Genomic DNA, 21888 nt, shown 5'->3' on the forward strand with positions numbered 1-21888 from the left:
ATATAGTCTTCGCCCACAGAACAAAATGGCTTGGATATATTCCTCCTTGCTCAAACTCATGATAAGTTATCTGCAACGGAAGAAATGATTTCCCTGTATTTCCCGACTTACAGGACATCCTGTATTATTATTATTATTATTATTATTATTATTATTATTATTATTATTATTATTATTATTATTATTATATGAAATCAAAGTTTGTGGGGTGAATATTCCTGCATTCGAAACAACTATCGGCCGTCATGACTGTTTTAAGGTTTTTATATTCAGTGCCATAGACGAATGCTGGAATTGAACCTTTAAATGTATCCTTGGCAACTTTCTTTAAAACTAAAATCCTTTTTAAAAATTTATATATAAATGTTTACAATGCAGAAATGTCTTCAATGGCTGTATGTAAAGCTTGTTTTATATAAAGAACAAAACAAATTAGTGCAAAAGTTCTTGTAATTCTGTTGTCCCTCTAAATAATCATTGTATAAGAGAATTTGTGTCAGCATTGCAAATAAATTACTATTTACCGTTACGTTGGTATTGTAAATAGATAAATAATCGTGTAGCAGTTGTAGTCCTTGGTGCTGACTATAGCGTGACGTGGTTAATGATAGAAAAAACAGTTATTAAGTTGTGAGAATTTAGCCACAGAGCACTTTAATGTAATGCAATATGTAAATCAAATATTGTAATTTAATTAGATAATGGATTGGTATATATAGTAAATACATAAATTTCGTATTTTTCCCCCCTTGAAGCTCATGCGTGCGTCAGAGTTCTATATTACGTCAAATATAACAAAACACACAGCTATTGAACGTCATGCGTCAAAAGAGAATTCTCCTCTTCTCTTTTGTAAATATAGAATAACCTCATATTCAGTCATTACGTATATTTGCAGCCAGGTGGAAGTCAGTATAGTAAAGCAGTAGATTATTTATATTTTTTTAAATACATTCGTTGTTGCAAATTGTGAAGTTTTCTCATGGCTAAATGGACCTTTTTTCAGTTAGAAATGCACGATAAGCTGTAGAATCACATATAAGATTCATTCCTGTTTCACCTATAGTTCAGCCGGCAGTATATCGTTATATTTACCTCATCTGACAAGTAAAGGGTCCAAATGGATGAATCAAGTTGCCGGATGAGACATAGTGCGCTTGATAGAAGATGTGAAAATATGTGTATGTGCAAAAATATAGCGGCTGAGCGCCACAAGAAACAGAGGAGGAGGGGATCAAGTTTGGTGGGAGAAGGGCTATACTATGTTATAGAAATACATCAAGTAAATTGTTGAATCATGAAAATAGTGAAATATAGACAACACAAACGATGGTAGTTTCACATATTGGCAAAAGAATGGGCAGAGTAGAGCCGAGAGAAGATCCCTTTATTTGGTGTTTTCATTGGGTCATTGATTGTAGAAAATGGGAAAAATTCTAACAGAAAAATCCCTAGAACAGTCAGCATCTTTCTTTCAGAAGATTAAGTAGAACAGAATTTCTGCAATAATGTAAATTTGTGGCAGAGCTGTAATCTCAATAAAAAATGAACACTTCTTATAAAGCCTCGGCGCTGGGAAGGACGTTAGACTTCAAATATTATGCATGTAATTAAATATTATGTATTTAATGAAGATCTAACCTCTTTTGTCTTACGTATTTGGATTGACAAGTACTAAAAATAATTTATAAACCATTTTGTGTGTTCAATACATAGTTAATCCTCATATTCGTCATGGTCCTTGCAGAACTTCTTGTGCAGTGGAAGTAAGGGGTGAATTTTAAAAATTAATCTGTATTATGTTTTAAACTATATAGGCCTATCTTTTAAACCGTTGAATAATATTTCCGTCTGTCAGCAATATGTTTGGCATCACTTAAGCATATAAATGACTTGGAATCCGGAATAAAAAGTAACAGTAATTCTGGAAGTGCAGTGGAACTGGATCCGTTACCAAAAGATATTTTTGCATTACACGTGTCTAGGTCAGTTCAGCGCCGTGTAACCTTGTATGTTGGTAATATTGGTTCTACTATGCAATAGTCTTGGATGAGCTTGTTACATAACGTATAGTTGGTATCACTGATTGGAATTCCCCCGAAGGGCAGTCTTCATGCTAAGTGATCACACCGCTTGATGGGGCAAGTTCGTTGCCCGCGAAGAATTTGCACGGAAATGGCCTCAACCAAGCGAAGAACCGGAGGAAGCGACTTTTATATTCACCATAGTCTTTTTTTCTTTCTTTCTTTAGGTCTCTTTGGAATGAAAATAATTGTTGTCATAACAAAATCACTTTGTCGCACTTTAGTAGTAGTGGCAAAACTGTATGTGTTACAGTGCATACTTCGCTTGTTGCGATTTTATTTGGGGAATGGGCTCTGTGGATGAAGGACTTAAGGAGTTAGATACGAGAGAAATACAGAGCGAGTCTAGAGTCTATGGACAATTAACCCGTAATGAGGAGGGGCCACCGTCATGTTGAAATATTGCGGAGAAATATTCACTGCTTCATATTCATTGCTCGGGAACAGTTCTTTAAGAAGCTATTTGTTGATATAGCATGTCATCCGATTTGATTACCCAAATACTATTGCTCCTGCTGGTGGTTAACGCGTATCTGTGGTACTCGTAATCTATTGATAGATTCTCTATGGGATTGCCGTATTTTCACGCAGTATCGTGAGGCACTTGGGGAGTTGTCTTAATTGAAAAAAATAACGAACTAAATTTAGGAGCGATGATGTGCTAATCACACTTCACCTTAAAACAAGAGCATGGCCAGCTGCAGTAGGGATTCTGTTTAAACTTGTATAGATAGACCATGACCTCTTAATTCAAGTAGTGGCTGACCAGTTGTTTCTTTGTGGTCGTGAAAATTTTATGCCCCATCAAAAATCGAACCCCTGGACCACACTCGCTATTTGGCTACATGGGAACACATTCAGAGTTATTTTTTTCTTTTTTTTTCTTTTTCTTTTTTTTTTTTTTTTTTTGAAAACAAAATTATTAGACTTTTAATGCCATTTATTAAGACACGCCACCCGCCTAAAAGAACAAAAAGAAATCAATGTAGATGTTAATTAAAAATAATAAACAAAATAGCACGCTGCTTTTTTCGAACGTTGGATGGGTGGATCAAGAATTCTTTGTACACCCGCTTATGTAGGCTTAAGCTTGGACATGTCGACATATGTATATGGAGCCTTTATGTTTCCTTAAGTTTTCTTTTCTCTGCTTTTGCTTTTATTACTTTTTAATGACATGCTAATGCAATCTCGTCCATTCAAAAAAAAAAAAAAAAAAAGGAGATAAGAGATCCTACTTAAATTTGTTTATTTTTGTTTTTTGTATGTGCATTCGTCCTACTTTCAGAACTGTATCAAGGTGAATTCGTCACTCCCTAGCCAGAGGCTAACGTGGCTTCCCACTCCGCCCAAACATACTCACAGTCAGTCAGTGAGAAACGCACATTCCATGCCAACAATGCAATGCATTCACCAACGACAGATTAGTGAAAGTAGATTTTTCGAGCTGAATTCGCATAACTGTATTGACCAGCTAGCATCTTGAGATCGTGATTTCCGGAGCTGTTTTCCAGATCAGTATGAAAATTCTTATTTTCGTCAGATTATGGAGTTACATTGGATGCATATGGTCCTGAGTTGGATTCTGTGTAAATTAGTGACAAAGGTCGAAGTACAGCTGTGAAGCCATTTTACATTGAAGACAAGAACAAAATATAAGGGAAAATTTTAAAAGATGGTCAGCTGAGATCTATATTTCAAGATATAATGTCAATATTTGCAAGGCGGGGCTGAGGAATAACACTGGGAAAGCTTAAGTTAGAATCAGGGTGGAAAAAAATCATGATTTTTTTAATAAAAATCATTTTTGTTGATTTTTTTGATTTAAATCAAATCTTTCTCCTGGTATAATACAAGTCGCGAATTGAAGATAAAGCGTTAGGAATTAGTATTAAATGCTAATTGTGCCATTTAAGTGAAAGTATTGGGGTTGAATTTTGAATTATCCCCAATCGTTAACCTATATCAATCCCAAACAATGTTTCTTAACCCTTTTAAATTATGGCTCTTTTTAAAGGTAAATTATAGACTTTCAGTCAAGCAGCTACATCAACATTCCTATTTATCCTGGGATCATGGTACATACATCACTCTCTTTAGAACAGAACAGCTTTTGAAACGGTAACATTCACATTTCCTTATCATGTCCCTGAAGCGGGAAATTTTGAGAGTAATCGGCATTTTTTTAAACTTTTTTTTTTTTAATTTGGTCCCCTCTGGATACCTCTGTGTTACAGCACGGATCTCAAAATCAACTGGGAAATGCTAAGGGGTGTACTAAATGTGTGTACAAAATTTCAAGCTTCTCTTTTGAGTAGTAAGAGTGAGGAAACTATTTAACAATGAGCTAAGAACATTCCCACAATGCCCCAGATGACCCGGATTTAATATAAAAATTTCCTCAGACATCCCTATTTATTCTAAGATCATGATTTGTACATTATTCTCTTCAGAATAAAACAAATTTTCAAACAGTACCCTTCAAATGTCTCCATCATGTATCTGGGGCGGGTAAATCACGAAAAAAGGAATTTTCTGTTAAAAATGTCTTTTTTTTAATTTTACTTCTGTGGACCCCTTCCCCTGTTTTAAGACAGATCTGAAACAAATCTGAAAAATACTGAGGGGTGCACTGAGTAAATGTGCAAAATTTCAATCTTGTAGGTGCAAAAGTAAGCCCGTGAAAAATAATATTCCCCAAATACCCCAGATTCCCGTATAAAACAGGATCTCAGGTAACAGTTTCCTGAGACATCCCTATTTATCCTAGGAGCATAGTATGTACATCATTTTCTTCAGAATAGAACAGCCTTTCAAACGGTACAATTTATATGTCTTCATCTGAGACGGGAAAATCACGAAAAAAGCTATTTTTTGTTAAAAATATCCTTTTTTAAACATTTTTGCCCCTCTGGACCCCGCTGTTTCCACGTAGAGATCTGAAAACATCTGAAAATTATTAAGGGGTGCACTGAACGAGTGTGCAAAATTTCAGTCTTCTGAATGCAAAATGTAACCCGCCAAATAATAATAATAATAATACCCATAACAAAAAAATATCTTTTTAAATTTATCACATCACACACTATGCTTCAACGCAGAAAGGCGTTGCAGGGTAGGCAAAAACCGTGGTTTTTATTGAAAAAAAACAAACAAAAAATCAGTTTTTTTTGTTTAAACCTGGTATTTTGGTTTAAACCAGTTTTTTTTTTAAATTAAATAATTTACTCTATGCATTTATATCACATATGAACAAAAATAAGTTTGTTTGACTTTGGTGTTATTATGCAACAACCGGGTTGTGCTGGAACGGATCACATAAGCTTAAAGCGGAGTCCAAACCGTTTCTCGTCTCTTACATCCGAAACAAATTGTCCTCCATTTGAACTTGAAAACTGGACTAATTGGCCACAAATGCAATACGTCTGCCGACTCACTCACGAAGGACTCCTGATACGTTGTACTGATCTTTACATAATTTTAATATAATTGTCTAATTGTCAAGAGTCATTTCAGAAGGACAAAAAGATAAACAGTTGCACAATTGAAACCATTATACAGAATTACATATGGACAGTTTCAAAATACTGCAGAGTACAGAACTAATTTAGTCCAAATTAGTTCACTACGACTTTGATTAGTCCAAGTTAAAGAAATACAACGACGTAATTTTCATATCAGTAAGAAAAGTGAATAAAAATAAGAATTATTTGAGTCGACTTTGGCTCTGATCCATTTATACATAAATAGATACCAAAGATATTTCTGATTTCAGTAAATGCCTCTCGGGGGATTTGTATGACCCCCTTCCCCAAAGTACGATATTTTGATGTATATTATCAATAGTAAACATTACTAAAACGATACAATATTTAGAATTTTCCTTTGATTGCAATTGCATAACAATAATAACAAACTATTAAAAAAATCACAAAAGAAACATTCATAACCTTACAAAAAAGTTGCTTTTGTAGTATAGGGCTAATTTCTTTGAGTAATGAATGGGGAATTTAAATTTGAATATAATAGGAATAATATGCGGGAGTGACATGCGATAACCCACTAATGTGTGTGTTGAAGATTTTACGAAAACTTACACTTTTACAAACATTTTTCGTTTTGTGCATGGTTTAAACCAGCCAACCCTGCGTGAAAGCATATGTAACGTGTACTAAAATGCCTCCAGCCTTACAGAAAACGAAGTAAAATGCCTTATTGGTACTTTTTAAATTGAATAATGAAGATTCTACCATATCACCTAAAAATAGGTGATATAATTTAAAACGTCAAGCATTAAGGAAAAAGTACAGCAACGTTTATCAAAAAGACACTTTTTTTTTTTCACAAAAGTTACTGATATTTGGCAGGGGCCTATTTTTAAAAACTCAGAACCAGCTTGCGGCATGAAATACATAAATTTCGCCTAAAGTTATAAAATTAACAAAAAAAAATTGGAGAGGGGATAGGACCCCTCTAAATACGCCCTATTATCTGAGGACAAACAAACAGACACGCACAAAAAAGAATTTTCGTCTTAAATGTCAATGGTGATTTCCCCGTTGGAATAGTTAACGATTTTAAAACCCAAACCCAATGTTACGAAAAGAAGAAAGAAGGATTGCTCCGTTACCTGTTCAAAACGGGATTTTCCCTAATTATCCTCTGCATGACACTTGTTTTCATACTATACTGTACATTTGAGTCTCATTGTATTATGATTATTAACTTCCATAATCGAAATAACAGAACAGAAACGGGATTTTACTTATCTTCATTTTAAATTAATTTATTTAGGAATTCGATTTAAATCAACGATTTTTATTAAAAAAATCAAGTGATTTAAATCTTGATTTAAATCGTGATTTAAATCAGACTGATTTAAATCAATCCACCCTGGTTAGAATCGCTGTTCATTTTTTTCGAACTTGAAATCTACGATTGAGAAACGAAAACACTAACCTTTTGCTTACGATCTCGCCTTTTTCGAAATTAAAATAGGCAAACTTCGAGAAGTTTCATTAAAATGGTAGAAGATAATATAGGAGTAGATATGGCGTATAAAGTGAAAGGAGATAGTATACGGATAGTCTAAAACAAATTCTATGGAAACAGTGGCGTGCTCAAAGGTGGGGCTTTATACGGATAGTCTAAAACAAATTATATGGAAACAGTGGCGTGCTCAAAGGTGGGGCTTTCGAATTTTACCCATCCCCCAAGATATGAAAAATAAACACTTACTATAGGAAGATAATAGAATAGGTGACTAGTTTTCGATACCTGGGTAGTATTATTAGTAATGATATGAAATGTGAACCTAAAATAAGAGCAAGGATAGGGATGGCGGAAGAATTCTTTAGGAGGAAGAAGATATTATTTTGTGGGACCTTGAATAAAGAGTTGAGAAATAAAACTCATAAGACGTTTCGAGTAGTGTATTGTACTGTATGGATCGGAAACATGGATATTGGGCCAAAATGATGAAAAACTAGAAGCTTTCGAAATGTGGGTGTGGAGAAGAATGGAGCGAATTAGTTGGATCGAATGGGAAACGAATGAGAGGGCATTAGAAATGGTAAGGGTGAAAAGAACAATTTTAGATATTATAAAGAAAAGGAAGAGAAACTGGTTGGGACTGACTAAGAAGGAACTGGATCATGAGAGACGTGCTAGAGAGTATGGTGGCAGGAAAGAGAGGGAGAGGGAGAGGGCGAAGGAGACTACACTTAATGGACGATATCAAAACAGAAAAATCATACATGAAGACGAAGAGGTTAGCGGAAGACCGTGGAGCGTGGAAGCTTCTCAGTTACGGCAAGTAACCTGCCAATAATGGCAGAGGAAGATAACACAAAAATCCTGAAACAGTGTGAACTTGGGGAGCCTGCCCCCCTAATAAAATTCTGCGTATGCTACTATATAAAAATGTGGCAAATGAAGAAATCTTGAATTGGATCATAGCAACCAACAAACACTTAGTAATTTATTGATCTTCCGTATTTGAGAAAAATTCTAGACTTTGTCAATTTGATTTTCAGCCATTTGCAACGTACCACAATTTTCTGTTTATTTTAGTCTTACCACGTGTTTGTAGGGGGAAAAATATACAGCGATTGCCGTATTACCGTCCAAGATGTGACGTCATGAACTATGGAAATTTCGTGAACTATTACGTGGGATATTCAAAACAGGGACGAATTAAATTAGAGTGATTCAAATGCCATAATACAGGATGTCTATCGGTCACGAAAGTCGCGAAATCAGAAAACGATCATAAAGTCAAGAAAAAGTCACGAAATTTAGCTTTTGGGTTACGATTTTTTTTTTTTTTTTTTTTTTTTTTTTTTTTTTTTATCTGTACAAATATACTCGTAAGTACAAACTGGAAATTTTGTTCTATAAAACGTCAAAATTCACCACCAAAATTGTCTATGGTCGGCTTCAGACTACCAAATCGCAAGAAAGAAGAAGAAAAGGCACATACATGAAAACTTGTCCTAATTCGCACCCAAATTCGCTCTTGAGAATGTTACAAAATCTTATGATCTGGTAAAGAAAAGGTCACGAAAAAGTCACGAAATTTCATTTTGGAATATTAGTAGACACCCTGTAATACAAATTATAGGAAATAGCCGTTGTTTCAGATTGAGGAACACAATGATATTGTGTTGACGCAGGGCGAATGCATAGAGATCATCGTCTGAATGGGTCTGTGAGTTTCAGGAATGGCCTCAATAATCTCCGGACCTAACAGTGGATTTTTCTGTTGGGCTACTTGTAGACGGTCGTTATCAGAATTTACGGATTTTGGTCTCTTGCAGCGCTGTGTTCTTATTGCATTCTTCGATCTTGCATAAATGTTGTTCGTTTAATGGTTCAGCTTCACTACAATATGCACGTGATAAACCTGCTTTGTCTTGTAGGCCTTTGAACCACTTTCGTACCATAAATAAATAAATTTTACGGAAGATGACAATGTTATTGTTACAAGAAGTATAGGAATAATCCAAAAAATGCATCAAAAGATTGCGATCTTGGCCAATAATTAGTTTTTGGATCAGGGGCCACAAAAATTTTGAACGACCCCTGAATAGGGATGCGGACGAGACGAGTCGAGACAGGATTTTCCTGACGAAATTCGAGTCGAGACACGGCTCTTCCGATAGAGAAATGTACATTTTTCGAGTCGATACGTCTCTTCAGCACCGTATATAAGGCGTACAAAACAATTTTTCATTGAAATATATTGGATTTTATGCATTTTTGGATCAGGGATCACAAAATTTTTAACCGACCCTAAATCGAGTTTTCGTATTTTCTACAGAATAAGAATATTATACTGAGTTAAGTGATATTTTGGGTTTGGCTATACTATATGTAGTTCTCCAGATATAAGGCCTTCTGAAAATTTTTGTCTGAAATATATTAGGTCTGTTGATCCAAAAACACAAAACTTAATAGTGGACGTGTTAAACAAAGCTTGTTGGATCCAGCATCGCTACACTACTGTTATATTTTCGTTCATATTATCACAGAAAATGTTAGATAAAACTGTAAAAGCAGCTGAAAATAACAGAATAGTGTAAATAAAAAGTCCAATAACTGCAGAATTTCCCCAAGTTAATTACTACTTGTCAATAAGCAGGGCAAATAATGATACCACTAATGAAGTACAAAAGAAAAACATATAACATGTTCAGCTGTTAAGCCGCAAATAATTACTCGTAGATAAGCGAGTGTTGACGTTTTAGAATGTGCGTCATAAATATTAGGATAAAGTTCACAAAATGGAATATCTCATGTGCGTATTTCGTTCACATAGTATTTGCGCCCTCCTGGTTATGCCTGTTTCTTCTTTTCTCTCTATCTTCAAACAACTAAATTGCGTAACAGTAACAATGTATTATCTTTCTTATCATCCTGACAATGTTTGTTTGTTTCGTGTATTCCAGATCTGTTACAAACAGGTTTTGCTTTTTATTTTTATTTTTTTCTTCTGATTTTGGAAAACAAACAAACATGCAAACAAAGAACATTGGTTAATGATAAACATAGTGTACAGTAAAAAAAGTATTATTATTATTATTATTATTATTATTATTATTATTATTATTATTATTATTATTATTATTATTATTATTATTATTACCTAACAAGTAGTAAACATATTTTTAGTTCTGTGCGAGGAAGTATGATTGGATACCGCACGAATATAAAATACTGTATCGATTATATTTACGGATGTTCACAAGACATTACTGTATTGTGTCGAAAATTTGACGTGAAAGTGATGTCTCTTCTCGTGCGAAATCCTAATACCAGTCTGTTTTCCCTTCCCAATTCATAATGTATTGTGTCAGGGCAAAATAAGACTCAAACTTACAGAGTGGAGTATCTTGTTCCTCCCTAAGGTGACTGTTTTCTAAACATGCTCAACGTTCACCTCTGGTGCGTGGGGTCCCTGGTTCGATCGTAGCTCGCACCAAGTGAACTTTGTGGTGGACAAACACCGTGTGCGTGGATTTTCTCGGGGTTCTCCAGTTTCCTCCTACTTTATTCAATCCATCATTGCATTCATTTCTCATCAACACAGTCTACTTTATCCTATCCGGCATAACCCTGGGACGTAAAACTGAAAGATTTCATTTCATTTTCTACAAGTTTTTCACCACGAACTCTCATAGGTCGGGACGGAACTTACGATCTCTTACATCAAAAGTTAGCGTTCTATGACTGATGTATCGTTCTTCCTATGATAATGAAGCTTCAATATTTCCATATTCCTTCTGTGATTGGTTTTAAATATGCAGATACAAATACCAACGAAAACACCATGTGCATGAGTTTTATCGGGATTTTCCGTTTCCTTACACTCTCTTCATTCTACCATTTCATTTCTCATCACCACCGTCTCACTTAGGCTCGGTGCATAATAATGGGAAATTACATTAAAAAATATACCCGACCTATAATACATTCACTTTGTACTTTTACATTGTAGCACGCAAGGTAACACGTGAAAAAGTGTGTTCACGTTTTGTCTTATCTCGTAGAGAAAACATCGTTCTGATGAAAACAGATTGCTTTGAAAGTTAGTACAAAGTTGGACGTGTAATGTCGCAGACAAAACTAGACAAATTGTCTTCTTACGCCATCAAACGACATTGTGCTGCAATAAGTGATGATGCACAAGTACGTTAAATGGACAGGTCATGGATTGTGTAATTTACTTTACTAACTCAATTTGTTTTTATTTTCTTTGTTGGTGAGTGTTCTCTCGAATGTTCCTACGACATGTGTAAATGACTTGTGCCTTTGTCTCATATAAAAGTACTACTACCGTCGCAGATGCTTGAGGTACACTAAAGGTAACACGTACCCTGAGTCACTGGTCGGCCTTCACCCCAGCGACGGTCAAGGAGTTCCATCACCACATGGTTGATCATGCCTGCACGTATACATTCTCCGTGTGAATGCATCGGTCTGTCTCTAATCGCGTCGGAAGGCAGAAGAGCTGCAATAATTTCTTGTGAAACTTAAAGAAATACCAGTGCGTATTCACTAACAGACTGAAGATTTTTTTTTTTCTTAATGAACTTATTGTTTTATCATGTGATGTGTTCTGGATGAGTATTTTTCAATTATTTAGTGTATTGTACTTTCACAACCGCGTCTGCTGCTGAAAAAGTGCACGTGCCTTGATGATAAACTGTTAGAAAATTATCAAGAGGTAAAGGATTTTCGCAAGTTTGTGTGTGAGTATGTGGTTGTTGTCAGTTTTGTAAACAGTGCTTGTGGAGACAGGAAAAGCAAAATAGGTAACTCAAGTTTAAGTTGTCAACTTCTTTTTTTCCTCCTTTTTTTTGTAATTAACGTTCAACGTTTATGCTTAGAGCGCTTAGCTCTGGTGCATGGGGTTCCTGGTTCGATCTCCGGCCATGTAAGTTTGTGGTAGACAATATTGTGTCCCGGAGAACTCCAGTTTCCTTCCACTTTCTCATTCCACCAATTCTTCCATCATCCTAACAAGCATAATTGTGGGACGTTAAACTGAAATATTTCATTTAATTTCATTTTTTCAACGTTTATGCTCAAAGGTTAAGAAAGACTTTGATTATATTGAATAAAGTAGTGGAATGACAAGTGGGAGGAAATGTGAGAATCCCGAGAAAACACACATACGGTGGTTTGTCCACCACAGATCCCACTTGAGGAGAGCTTGCATCGAGTCAGGAACCATACATACCAGAGGTCTATGTGTAAAATGGCCCTGCTTATAATCAAGGGCGTCATTTACGGGGAGCAGGGAGGGGCATTTGCCCCCCTGAGTTTGAGATGTACATAGATTTTATCAATAGAATAATAGTAAATCAGTGAAAAACGCGAAATTTTACTTATATCAAGGGGTCTTGCCCCCCCAAGCAAAATCTGAAATGACGCTCCTGCTTATAATCATCAGGTAGCTAATCGGAAAATAGTTACTTGGACCTGGATTGGGGCCTTAAGTGAATACACGCAAGGATTTACAGAAACGATTAAGTATATAAAAAAAATTGAGCTAGATGATATCTCCAAAGTGGTATTCAAGAAACAAATAACTGTCTCCAGATACTCTCTTACAGATTAAAAAAAGAAAATGGGCGCGCAGCATGTAGCGTAAATGTTGGATTTTCAAATATTTTGTGAAGAACCTGTAAAGATGAGGTGACCATACGTCCCATTTTAATCGGATCAATCCCTTTTTTCAATCATTTCTCGTTTTTTTTTTTTTTTTTCCTGGATGTCAGACACTACACCTAAATTTCTCGTTTTTGAGCAAATATGAACAAAGCATCATGTAATTATTATTCAAAATATACATCATCAGACAGAACAGAGGCGGATCTAGAAGTTAAAAACTAGAGAGGGGACAGTCGGCACCTAGATTATTCTACGTAGTCTATATCATGTTTTCTGAACTTTCAAAAATATATAAATGATAGCTTAAACGATTTTCGTAAGTGACAAAGCTGGGGGCCGAGCTCCCCCGGCTCTGGGCTAGATCCGCCACTGAATCAGAGTAAATTCTATACCCTTTGGTTAACAATTAAAACTCAAAACATACATACAGTATATGCCTCTCAAATTTAACATGTCTAGCCGCCAATGTGCATGTATGTATGTTGTTCGGATCAAGGAAGGTGTTAAAAGAACTATATAGAGAACAATTTTGTTACCAACACTTACTGCGAATTTTTAGTCCGTACATGAAACTGGCAATTGTTGGGTATTTAAAAATGGCTGCAGTACCACCTTTACTTGTGTATTTTGTAAACACTGCTGGCTTCCAAATCAATCTGCGAATTTTACACCTCTTTCCCCCTTCCCCGCGATCCATATGCGTCCTGTTTTTGCAAGTAAAAATTCTGGTCAAATTATGTAAAAGAAATATATAAAAGTTCCTGAAAACAACTATTATGATAGCATTTCTTGTGTTTTAAATTGTCTACTTAGCATAATTTTCGTATTGTTTACTCTTATTGATATTTTATAAATCTAACATAAATAAAATAAAAAGTATGTTTGTGTGTTTGTCTGCCTGTCTGTCTGTGTGCGGCCTGGGGACCAGACGAGTGGACCGAGAGTTACCAAATTTTGGTCAGGGGTACCTTGTCCCAGGCCCCAAATCAAGACGAAGCCCTTTTTTCAAATTTCGAACCAGGGGGTCTCAGGGAGCCGTTTATCGGAACCGGCTTGGGAACCAGACAAATTGACCGAGAGTTACCATAGTTTAGTCACGAATACCTTGGTCCAGGCTCCAGACCAGAGTTAAACGTTTTTCTCAAAATTCGATCCAGGGGGGCATTTACCGGGACATGTAACAGTAGTAGAAAATGACCGATATTAGTGTCAAATCCATAGTTTTCGCGGTGGCTGAAATCAATGGTGACACTTCCATTAGCGATGACTTGCAAATTTAGTTACAATTGCAAGTCATCGCTAATGGAAGTGTCACCATTGATTTCAGCCACCTATGCGTTCCGGGAGTCAGCGGGGGGGGGGGGGGAATACTGAGACATGTAAAAAATAATCCAAAATGACCGATATTGGTATCAAATCCATAGTTTTCGCGGTCGCTGAGATCAATGGTGATACTCCCACAGGTGTTGACTTCCAAATACAGCCCCCGTGCGAAGCATGGGTATATTCAACTAGTAATAAATAAGATAAAAAAAAATTAACGTAGTGAAATCCCTTAATAAGAGACTGCCATCTTTTAAGACAGGAAACATATTGCAATAGATCATTTGTATACTGTACTATTTCAGGAACACCCGTGTTTGCAAGTCATTCATCAAGTCTCACTACAAAACGAACCATATTTTAGCGTACCCTTGTAGTTTTAATGATGTTTCTGTTGTTGTGAATGGTGTAAAGTGGTTTCTCTATCATGTTAAGACTTGAAAACATGCCGTATTTCTTTCTTCGTGGGTTGTCCTGGCGTAGTCATAACGCTTAAAAGAATGCATCTCCTTCGCTAAGTATGCAAGTCTGTCTGTCTGTAGCCTTTTAGTGCGTGAACGATTTCTGTTGGCATGTTGAGCACCTCGAACTAAATGTATCGCCAAAGCAAAGTAAAGGTCAGTTTAGAGGTTAGGGTCTGTTTCTTTACCAGAAGACGCCAGGCGACCGTCTGCGACGTTCTGGCAAGCAATCAACCGTTTCTTTGTATTGTGTCTGTTGCTTAGAACAAATAAGTTACCTTAGCGTCCAGGAACTGCAAGGACGAACATTAAGTTTCTCTTTGTAGTCAGTTACAAACTATTTGCCGAATAATTCAGTATCTTGCGTCGAGAGTCGAGCATTTGAAACTCACAAAAGTAGCAAAACAACTTTTTAGTGTGTTTATGCCATTTGTTGTAACAACATCGTTAACACGCTCATTATGCACGAAGTTCGTCGACTGTCTTTTAATGTCTTTGCTTCATATAACGGATTGAATTTACGAGGGCAATTCGAAAAAAAAAAAACAAAAACAAAAAAAAAAAAAATCACTGGTTATCAATGACATACACTCGCAGACAGAAAACTTGTTATACACATTATAGTAAAATACAGCGTTACATTACTTTTCAACATATTCACCATTCAAGTTGAGGGACTTGTCATAACGTTTTACAAGGTTTGAAATTCTTTCTGCAAAAAAAATTTCCCGCCTGGAAATGAAACCACCCCTAACAGCATTGTGAAATGCATTGTCATTGTCGAAGCAGTGCGACGCGAACCACTGTTTCATGTGCCTGAAGGTAGAACAGAAAGTTCAGATATCGCAAACTGACGTTCTTCACGAACAGTTTTGTCGATTTCTTGCACGAGTTAGTTGTTGACTACAAGTAGGCGCCCATTCCTTGCCGCATCGTGCACGTCAATTTTTCCATCTTTAAATATACGACACTGTCGCGTTCATCACGTTTGGTCCGTGAACACCACACAGTTCGCGAAGTTTTTTTTCGCACATTCGTAAATCGTATTACCGCAAGCATTTCACGGCAACTGTGCGGATAGCGACGATTGGCGGGTTTTTCTATTGGAATGTTCATTTTAAATTGTTCTAGTGGACAAATGAACTGCAACACAACCTTCTCCGTTCACTGCTCACTCACTGTCTGCTGAACTACTGCGTGCACATTGCTAGTGTTGCCAACAATTAACGAGAAAATGTGGCTAAAATCAACAGTTGAAAATGGCCAGAAATTACTAGAAAAAAGCAAGCTTCCGCGCCGAGACAAAGCTAAATAAATTCGTTTCATTTAATAGAATAAAGTTAAAGCAACCCCCCCCCCCCTCCCCAACATAAATAAATGTCATCTTCAGGTTACGACAAAGGTTCTTTTCTCTCGGTTGCTTAAACCGAGCTTCGTTTGTTTCAACTAGTTGCAAAAGTGTGGCTGAAATTTCTACTGGAAAATAACACTTTTGCACACGGCACAACCCAAATCTCACTCTTAAAATTGAAGAAAGCATTTTTGTTTTCAGCCTATTTCTGACCGTGTTTTTACTATATTCAACTGATTGAATACATGCTTCACTTGCGCGTTCGAATGTGGAAGCGTTAGTATGAAAATAATAATAATAACAATAACAATAAAGCCAACGGAACTAATTTTGAAAGTGGACTCTTCCCTCCGACGTCTGTATACTGATTTACTTGTTGCAAAAATTCTGTAGTTGAATACTTATTTTTACCCATTTCATGAAATTTATGTTCGCCACTGCTTTTCACCTTTCTCGATATTATCTTTAAATCCAAAGTGAGCTACAGCTAAGTCAGTAAAAGACTGTTTCACTGGTTTTAAATCCCCATTGACATTCTGGAAGATGAGTATATTATCAGGAAGTCTATTCTGAATTTCTTTAACGAGTTTTATTAAAACTTACACGTCTTTCCTCAACGAAGACTTTTCTCAACCTCTACTGGTAGCTTATAGATTTCGAGCTCATTCACTACTTTGTAATCAAGATATGGAAAAGGATCAATATAACCATCATCAATGCTATCTTTCAGGAGGTGAGTTCTAGTAGTGAAGTTTAGAATGCTAGCACTTAGAGAACGAATCAAACTTTAGAAAATAGCTCAAACCAAAAAGCATATGGCTAGAAAAGCCAGTAGTGGATTTTTAGAAAATTTGTGGCTAACCAGGTTCTCCAAATGGCCAGATCGCCCCACAAAGTGGCTAAAATTGGTAACCCTGCACATAGCACCATAGAACTGACGTTCTTCCGGGCCATTTGACGCACATGCACAAACGGAGTTTTTTTTTGGGGGGGGGTCGTGTTTATGTCCCTCTGCAATATACATTTCCTGGCTTGTAGCTAAATCAGAGTCATTCCCGCATTTACTGTAGGGGATTGCGGTTCGATATCCGGTAAATTGTACTTGTAATTAGTATCTCACATTTACGTTAATATAGCCTCAAATACTGGCGAGATACGTGGAAAAAATACAGTCAATAGCCAACGCTCTAGCAACACTGTAATACCGCTTCTTGTAAAATCAGTAAAGTGAAGCAGTTGTCAGAGGAAAGATGGGTGACCGTTCCTATTCATCAGATTATGTTGGCGTTGTGAGGACAATTGGGGATCTACTTTAAAGAAAGAAGTAGCGAACTCCGTTCTAAAAAGGGGAGGGGCCGATGTGTTGACCACTTATTTTTGTTACCGCAAAGGTCAAGCCAACTGGTAGGCCCTGACCCCGTAAGGACTGTTCTGCCACGAGTTTAGTTTATATATGTAAAGTCAAAATTTGAAGATCTTGCGTCCTAAATACCGAGATATTTCCGACGAGACGAGGTTAGGTATTTTCGTAATGAGATACAAGACGAGACGCAGTTTTTGTAATCATTTCAGAAGTAGATACAGTTTCCGAGACATCATTTTCACGATAGCTTTCCTAGACAAAACAGTCTCAATTGTTGCCTCGTAGACAACTCTACTAAATAGTATTTTTGAAGGAAGTGGTTGGATTTTCTTATATCATTTTTACAACTGAGAACATATCATGTTACTGACGTCAAGAAAAACAACTTTTTATATTTCTCAGCTATAAACAAACATGCGTCAAGTTGATAACTACTGTTTTACGTATTAGTCGTGAACATATTCCGCCTTATGCAGAGTCGTTTTGACTTATGATTAGCTTCATACTAAAGGTTTGACTACTGCAGGAAACATATGTTGGTCGAGCTCTTTAGTATTGCACTAATCACTTGTCAGAACGACTCTGTATAAGGCCCATTGAGTCGTATTTCCACATTGCTCGTAAGCCACCTCCGTCTATCCTGAATGGGGATATCCCTTACGGTTTACTCAATATATATTTCATCTCATTTTCCAAGTTCTCTTTGTAAACAGGGTGTATCAAAAGTCTTGGTCTATAGGCCACTATGAGTTAAGATACGACAAATGGAAAGTTATTTGAAATAATATTATTTTCAATCTAAAATGGATGGATTTATTTCAGTCGCACCAACAGTTTGTGTTTCACACCGGTAAGGCGTGCTGTGTTAAATGAAAAAGCAATGTTTCCAGTTCAGCAGAGTATTCGAACGAAGCATAAGACCTCGCAAATATGGCACGAGGAACATGCACATTGTTGTGTGAGGAACCCAGAATATCTTGAATCCGGTTTCCCAATAATGTGTATTGTTGGTATGAAGAGAACCCAACCTATTGCTAAACTGGCAACATTGATCTTTGATTTAATATAAGGCACCGTTTTGGTGTAGAGCCCAAAGAGCTTGTGCAATTGAAAAAAAAAAAATCCATAATTTTAGGTTGAAAACCACATTCATAACGTAGTTGGTTTATGGTTCCGAACTTACATCCCATATTCGCATCCCCTTATTTGTAGTTTTTTTTTAAGTTATATCTTGAATTTTACTTGAATATTTGCTCCAAGTAAGTTTGTGGTGGACAGCATTGTCTCGTTTTTTTTCTTGGGTGGGGGACATCCTGTTTTCTTTCTCATTCCGCCAATTCTTCCATCATCGTTCACTTGGTGTAATTATTGTCTCCCTTATCCTAAAGAGCATAATCATGGGACGTTAAACTGAAAAATTTCGTTTTTTTAAATATTTGCTTAGATGTAAGGCTAGTAATTTGCCGACAAATTATATATATATATATATATATATATAATATAAAGAAATGGTTTGTTTGAAGTATCGATACGCATCATGTGCTGTGTAAACTGTGCCAATTTTATCCATTTAGCTTGAACTCTGTATCAGAATATTCTTTTACTGTGCAATTCTTGGTTCGATCCCAAGCATGTGAGAATTTGTGCTGAACAGCATTGCGTTTGTGAGTTTTCTCTCTCGTCTGCCCCATTTCTTCGCATTCTCTTATATTTTGTTATACGTTTTTACAGTTCATAACTGATATATAATGAAGCCAAATTTTAAATTCATTGTTTAATGTTGCAATTTTAATCTGAATAAAATTAAGAAATAACACCTTAAAATGCAATTTTACATAGTGCATTTTGCACAATAAATTCAAGTACTTCAATACATAAAATATCGTGTATTAAAACAAAAACCGCCAGTAAACGTTTTTTTCAGTTGACAAAATATAGCGTATCCATAAAAACACTATCATATTTTAAAGTGGTATTACGTCGCTTTGGATAATTGTATTTAAATTTAATTGGTCACATTTAAATGAAAAACACAAATATTTTTATGCATGTCAACAATGGACAACAATGAAGGACAATGTCTTTACGAGTGGCCGCCGAGGTCACCTGACTTTTTATGGGGTTACGTAAAGGATTGTATCATCCCATCATGTACCCATCATGCCTCAAAACCTGCAAGAAGTGCAAGTTCGTATCAGTGCTGCCATCCAGTCCGTTTCATCAGATATGTTGGAGCATGTGTGGCGTGAATGGGAATATCGTCTTGATGTCTGTATCGCCACTCGTGGTGCCCACATTCAGTATCTATGAGGAGGTATAGAAAAAAGCATTTCAGTGTTCCTTTCAAATATGACCAATTTCATTTAAATTCGATTATCCAAAGCGACTTAATACCATTTTAGGGTATGATATTATTTTTATGAACACATTGTAGTTTAGTTCATTTTTATGTGATTTAAGATTTGGAATTATTTAAATGGTTTTTAATTTTAGACATTTTAGAAAGAGAAAGTGCTTTATCCGTTGTACGTGAAAATATACCGAAATTTTGAAATATGTATAATTTATTTTTGAAATCGATAATTATAATGATACGTGCATGCCCGGTACATAGAGTTTATGTCCTGTTTATCACATGAACTCGAACACGCTGCACTATTGTTGTTAATTACATGTATTTTCATTTAACATTGAAACCACCGTTACGTATTTGCTTCTTAAGTTCTATCGGCTTTAAGTTCCCATCGCCCCCGCGTGTAGTAGTCACATGTTGTCATCGATTTTTCCTTGGAAAGTTTGAATGAGATGAATTTAATGTTCTCCCAGGAATGCACGAAACACAAGTAGACACGATATAATCGCAATTGCATTTTTCGCATTTGCTTTCTTTTCCCATGAATTTGTTTACAGTAAAAGAATTCAGTGGAATCTTATTCAAATAATAATAGTCTATTGAAAAATGTTATTAAAGATACAACAAAAGTGAGACCGAAATAACAGTATATGCTGATTAAAAAGTGAGGCTGTGATTGCAGTGTACTATGTTATAGAACTGCTATAAAAAAGAGCAAATGTCCAAGTTTGAGATGCGTTAATAATAGTCTTTAAATAGATTCCCACTTTTTCACACAACACCCATTTGCGTGTTCATGATATTAAATACAGGGTGAGATAAAAAATCAGGTTCCGTACATGAAAAGTAATGTGTAAATGATGTGTTAAATATTGACTATTATCTGCTTGAATACTGGCATCATTTAAATCGCTCAAAGGTTATGTTTAAGTGTAGCTCACGAGATTAGACAACTCAAAATTTTTCGTGTCGAGATATGAGACCAGATTATTTTTAGGACCATTTTGGCAACACTAATTGTGTTAATAAGACAGAAGAGAATTCAGCCAACTTAAACTTAGTGTTCCAAGGAAACTTCGTTCATTTTTTCCGGTACCATGAATGAATAATATTGGGGTCGCGATGGCTCTGCATTAGAGCGTTCACCTGTGGTACACGGGGTCCCTGGTTCGATCCCAGCCCATGCCAAGTGAACTTTGTGACGGACAAACACGCTGTGTCTCAGTTTTCTCGGATTCTCTCGTTTCCTCCCACTTCCTTCATTCCACCGTTATCATAAGTCTCATTATCATCGTGTGTTAGCCTCGGTGCATAATCGTGGGACGTTAAACTAAAGAGAGGAATGAATGAAAGAAATACAAAATAGTGAGTTTTGGATGAAACTTGACTTTTGCCTGTCTGTATTCTATAAAAATAATACTTTGACTCTTTAGGAGCCCAAGAGTTAAAATCATATCGGTATCCACTTTTGTAAGTTGCAAGATATTAAAAGACAGTAAGTGGCTAGTTTCTTGAATTTAACTCAACCAAGTCTTTCCGTAAATTCGTTATAACATTCATTCATTCTTCAGAATCGATTCAGTTTAGGTGCCACACAATTCAATAATCTTAAAGTGCGATATTGAACACTTTCTAACGCTGAAGAAATTGGCATATTCTTTGAACAAAATAATTATCTAGGTTATATATATATATATATATATATATATATATATATATATACTTTCTGTTTAATATTGTAATGCCGTGAAAATGATCATTTAGAAAAGAAAAGAACCGTGAAAATACTGTAATTTTGCGAATTAGTTTCTTTTTAAGCAACGAGAAAAGGAATCTGTACGTTGTACGGTCAAAAAAAGAACAAAAACACAATAACAATAATAGAAAAGGAATAGGCTTATTGAACATATCGTGTACACGCTACTCGTTGGATATCTGCTAGAGGGTACGGTGGCAGAAAAAAGAGTGAGGGAAGAAAGATGCTATAGTTAATGGACGATATTAAAGCAGAAAAATCGTACGTGAAAGAAAATCGAGGGAAGAAAGATGCTACAGTTAATGGACGATATTAAAGCAGAAAAATCATACGTGAAGAAATTATCTGATGACTGGGGTGCATGGAAGCTTCTCAGTTACTACAGTTGACCTCCGAATAATGACAGAATACCTATAATGATGATGATTTATTTCACCGTATTAAAAGAAAAAACGACACTGAAATCTATGTATATTGGTTTTAATGCTATCACTTGATATATGGGGAATTTTTCTCTTTT

General features: G+C 35.9%; 1 protein-coding gene across 10 annotated transcripts in view; it reads left to right on the forward strand.

The window, feature by feature from the left end:
• Nucleotides 1-21888, forward strand: part of LOC145680250 (3-phosphoinositide-dependent protein kinase 1-like) — a 209431-nt gene that overhangs the window by 119197 nt on the left and 68346 nt on the right. The window contains exon 1 of one of the 10 annotated variants that reach the window (XM_081750593.1): nt 11375-11899. The exons of 8 other annotated variants lie outside the window; for them this stretch is intronic. The gene's annotated coding sequence lies outside the window, so the exon portion shown is untranslated. Of the gene's footprint in view, nt 1-11374; nt 11900-21888 lie in introns of those variants that run through there. One more of the 10 variants, XM_081750595.1, reaches the window with a different exon arrangement.

This window comes from Thermobia domestica, chromosome 3 (genome assembly GCF_964235325.1).
Source record: "Thermobia domestica chromosome 3, izTheDome1.hap1.1, whole genome shotgun sequence".
NCBI classification, from domain to species: Eukaryota; Metazoa; Arthropoda; class Insecta; order Zygentoma; family Lepismatidae; genus Thermobia; species Thermobia domestica.